At 38.6% G+C, this 5,131-nt stretch overlaps 1 pseudogene; it reads left to right on the plus strand.

The window, feature by feature from the left end:
• Nucleotides 1-2,336: 2,336 nt before the first annotated feature.
• Nucleotides 2,337-5,131, plus strand: part of LOC107692698 (endonuclease domain-containing 1 protein-like) — a 12,600-nt pseudogene continuing 9,805 nt past the window's right edge.

Here is a 5,131-nt window from a genome sequence, read left to right on the forward strand (position 1 = left end):
GGCTTTCATTTGTCTTGCACTGAGGAGAGGCTTCCTTCGGGCCACTCTGCCATAAAGCCCCGATTGGTGGAGGGCTGCAGTGATGGTTGTCTTTCTACAACTTTCTCCCATCTCCTGACTGCATCTCTGGAGCTCAGCCACAGTGATCTTTGGGTTCTTCTTTACCTCTCTCACCAAGGCTCTTCTCCCCCGATAGCTCAGTTTGGCCGGACGGCCAGCTCTAGGAAGGGTTCTGGTCGTCCCAAACGTCTTCCATTTAAGGATTATGGAGGCCACTGTGCTCTTAGGAACCTTAAGTGCAGCAGAAATTTTTTTGTAACCTTGGCCAGATCTGTGCCTTGCCACAATTCTGTCTCTGAGCTCTTCAGGCAGTTCCTTTGACCTCATGATTCTCATTTGCTCTGACATGCACTGTGAGCTGTAAGGTCTTATATAGACAGGTGTGTGGCTTTCCTAATCAAGTCCAATCAGTATAATCAAACACAGCTGGACTCAAATGAAGGTGTAGAACCATCTCAAGGACGATCAGAAGAAATGGACAGCACCTGAGTTAAATATATGAGTGTCACAGCAAAAGGGTCTGAATACTTAGGACCATGTGATATTTCAGTTTTTCTTTTTTAATAAATCTGCAAAAATGTCAACAATTCTGTGTTTTTCTGTCAATATGGGGTGCTGTGTGTACATTAATGAGGAAAAAAAATTAACTTAAATGATTTTAGCAAATGGCTGCAATATAACAAAGAGTGAAAAATTGAAGGGGGTCTGAATACTTTCCGTACCCACTGTATGTATCACTTTTTCCTTTTTTTTGTTATATCCTTGATGATATTCTGTACTGCTCTGTAATTCACTTCAATTATTCTAAATAAAAATTATAATCACAAAAAGTGTTCGTATGTTGAATGACAAAGTGGGAGGTTAGAAATACTCACCCATCTCACTACAACACCAGTGTATCCTTACCTTTTGGTATACTGTAATATTTATAGAGCATACTTTGGCCTTTTACATTTCATTCTTTATCATTTGTTGAGGATTCTGCTGCTTGGACGACAATAAGAACTGTCAAATCTCAGGAGGATTTATCAGAACGAAAGGGAACATTGCTCCCGAAGAAAAAACTGAACATGAGATAAGAGATAGATTTGACAAACCTTTATAATTCATCTTTTCAGGTGTTCGATAGCTCTACAAATCCAACAAAGAATGCAAAAACTGTATCTCACATTTTATTTATTAATATTATTTCTGACTTAATGATTGTAATTATCAGCTGAATTATTAAATCATTAAAATATATTTGACTGTAATTAATAATTAAGCAATTATGAAGTGTATAAATTAAGTGCATCAAATATTCCACTAATATGAAATAAAGCTTGATTTTATTTTACATCATGAGAATCATCAAGGGCATATATGACCAGATACAGTATAAAGATTAGACAAATAACTCGATGAAAAACAACATAATGCTCAATATATGGCAGCTGTAGGAAAGTTGTCAGGAGCATCATCTGATCTTTTTGCTCAAGAATGTTGTTTATGCACATTTTCTGGACTAACTTTTAACCTGATGTGTCACTGAAACTTAAGCTTGGAAAACACCTTTGAAGAATTTTGTCTTTCCTCATTCAGGCAGACAGGACCTATACTTGCATGACTAGAAAATAAACCAGCGGTGAAACCAAAATGAGTCTTTCGACTGTGATGCTGTTCAGCCGTTCTGCCACTTGGCAAAAAGAGCATGTCAGGGGGATTTAGATCTATAGAGCCGCTACATTCTATATCCAGTAACAAGTTTTAGATATCAATTACTTTAAAGAGTTACAATTCAGTTTTTATAAACAAACACATGCTTGTTAAGTGGACCTTTGTTTAAATATGTATTGTAGCCGTAGGGAGATATGCGGCTTATCAAGTTTGTGTGCCTCTGCTCATTTCCTTAAAAGTGTTCCTCATCATTCCTTAAAAATGTTGAATGGCAAAGCAGGAGGTTAGAAATACTCGCCCATCTCACTACAATAGCAGTGTTTCCTTGCCTTTGGTGTCAGTATGTACTGTAATATTTTTAAAGGTGACTTTGGCCTTTTACATTTTATTCTTTATTATTAGTTGAGCATCTATAGTAGATGTTTACTTACTACACAGAAGGTGTTATGTATCATGTTTCTTACATTCTTTTCTCTAAATTGATAATAGCTTGATCTTTGACTTGTACAGCTATATATGAGCTAAGTGTTTGTTTGTTATTCAAATGTTATAAGCTGTAAAAAAAAAACTATTGTGTGGTTGTTGTTCTTGCAGAGAACTTGGTAATCTATCAGTTTATCATGCTGCTGCTTCTTCATGTGCTGATGCTGTCGCTTCTCTCTGGTGGTTCAGCCAAAGTTGTGTGAGATTTGGAGAGTGAATGTGGTCAATTTTTTGTAAATGGAAAATCACCTACAAGATTTCCTGAACCACAATACAGGCAGATCTGCCAAACGCGAAATAATGTTGTTTATTATGCCACATTTTATGACACCGACAACAGGATCCCTGTGTACACAGTCTATATTTTTGAAGTCATAATGGGCTGCACAAGACCAAAGGATGAAAATTGTTGGTTCATTGAACCTCAAGTAAGTGAAATATTACCTCATCTAAAATTCTGTTAAACATTTTAAACTCTACATCATTATTTCAGCTAAAAGACTTGAAATAGTATATAGTGACATACCATAACAATGCTGGAGTAGTGCTTAGTGCAGTTCATTCCTTCTGTAAAGTCACATTGACAAGACTTGACAAACTTTAAAAATAAATAAATAAATAAATAAAGACACTACTTAATTTAGAAAAATACACACATAAGCAGTTAATTTGATAAACAGAGTATTACGGTTTTTCTCAATCAATTTGACACATTTCTCCAAACTCAGGTAACTGCTCTCAAAACAGTTTACACAATGATCTGAACATTTTATAATTGGCTTAAACAGATTGTAAGTTTTCATTAATTTCATACAAATTACAAATCATGCAAATAATTTTCTCAAAACACTATGAACAAAACTCTCAAATGTTTTCTTAATAGTTAATACAACCAATCAATACTTTAAATATCTGAAAAGTTGTAGCTCCAAACACATCAAACAAAAGTTGTAGTCCTCCTAGGACAAATAGAGAGTTCTGGCATGAAACTCTAGATGGCGCAGTCCGATAGGTCTTTTTTCTTTTCTTTTTTTAATTCTTTTGTCTTTTTTTTTTTTTAGTCCGATAGGTCTACTCTAACTCAATCTGACCTAATGACATCATCACATGGCACAGCTGATTGGTTCTCTCCTGTATCAGTAGCCAATGAGCTCGCTGCTCAGCATTCAAATATAAGACTAGTGCTTGATGTAGCATTTGGAGCTGAACACGCAGCAACAGACCCTTTTGAATGCTTGAGTTCTGATAGGTCTGGGAAAAGGGAACTCAAGTCTCTGATCCACTGCTTCAGTAGATGGCGGTAATGCTCAATTGGTGATTGCGAGCCGCCAATAAAAAACGAATAATAATAATAATAAGAAGAAGAAGATGTAGCAGTTGCAGCTTGCTTCAGAACAGCGAAATCAACATCTAAGATAAGTGAATACTCTTCTAATCCATATCGTTGTGTGTATTGTGTGGTCTGCCTAATTTAATAAAAAAATGAGCAACCATAATCAAGTTAAACTAAGTGTCATGTTAGCAGTTTGCATTGTATACAGGAGCAAAATATTAAGCATATTAGCAGCAGCATTTATCATCTGTGTTTATACAGCTGGAGCAAAATACAGTTTAGAGCATACGTAATCGCTCTGAGGACACGCCGATAGTAACGGACATGAAACAGGTTAAATTAAATAAGCATTCTTGTGTATGCATTTCAACGGGGGTTCTCCATATACATCGGCGATTATCCCAGCGTTCACGTTCATTATTTCTAAGGTCGATGTTTTCATTGTGATGAGTGTGTGGTTGATTTCAGCTGCACACAGCGTCAGAAGCACGCGCTTATCGCAGTCATATCAATGACAGAGTTGCGGGAGACGCTGAAATAGAGGTCTACACGGGTCCAAAAATTCGTATCCGAACCCGAAGAGACCCGTAAATGTGCTACACTGAACCGACCCGGACCCGTCTATTATTTTGAAAGTTGGACCCAGGCCCGTGCAGAACCGAGAAATGTCAAAAATGTACTACCCGGAACCGACGCGGACCATCAATTATTTGAAAGATGGACCCGAACCCGGCCGGGAAGACACAGACCCGACAGGACCCGATCGGCACATAGGCCTATTCCACAGCAAATTGCTATTAACAAGTCGATAAACAGGTTGCGAAAATTAAACTTTTTGTCTTACCTAATGTAAGAAGCCTTCTCCCTTGTACCTGACTGTGATGCACACAATCCTCCTTGCCAAGAAAGTTCCATCCGTGTTATTCCTCTCTTGCCAATTGAAATGCGTAATCCACTCATTATTCCAGTTTCAAAAGTCCACTTGCTGTCACGGTGACGGATGACAAATGCGACTTTGCAGTTTTGCATTTTTTGTTAATTGGCATCACTCATGAAGGTATCCATTATCACCGTGCGTGTGCATTAACTCCGCCCACCCTGCTTCTGATGACGTCGCTCGTGTTTTTGTTTTTTTTCCACCTTATTTCAAATTACCGACTCACACTTTTCTCATCCTAATTTTACAAGTTGAAAGTTACAAAACAGCACACGCACAGCGCGGACTGACTCTGATAACGGCCGGGTGTTCTCCGAGTCCGATCGACTCGGGTATTACACACAATGTTAAACAGACCCGGGACCCGAAGTAATAGATTGGGACCCGACCCGGACCCGGCTGACCATTTAAAATATAGCCCCGAACCCGTACGGATCCCGGGTCGGGTCCTCGGGTCTCGGGTCCTCCGTGTAGACCTCTACGCTGAAGATCACTATCTACGGCTGTCGTAGTACAGAGTGAAATGCATTATGGGTAGTGTAGTTCGGAGAAATGTGCTCGTGCGACGTGTGCTCTCGCTGTGCTGTGTAATTCAGAAAACGGAGAAAGAACATTTATATTCTGCTTTTATTTCAGTTCATTCAGGTCAGTCCACCCAGGGG

Source organism: Sinocyclocheilus anshuiensis, unplaced genomic scaffold (assembly GCF_001515605.1).
Source record: "Sinocyclocheilus anshuiensis isolate Anshui unplaced genomic scaffold, SAMN03320099.WGS_v1.1 scaffold50, whole genome shotgun sequence".
In the NCBI taxonomy this organism is placed as follows: Eukaryota; Metazoa; Chordata; class Actinopteri; order Cypriniformes; family Cyprinidae; genus Sinocyclocheilus; species Sinocyclocheilus anshuiensis.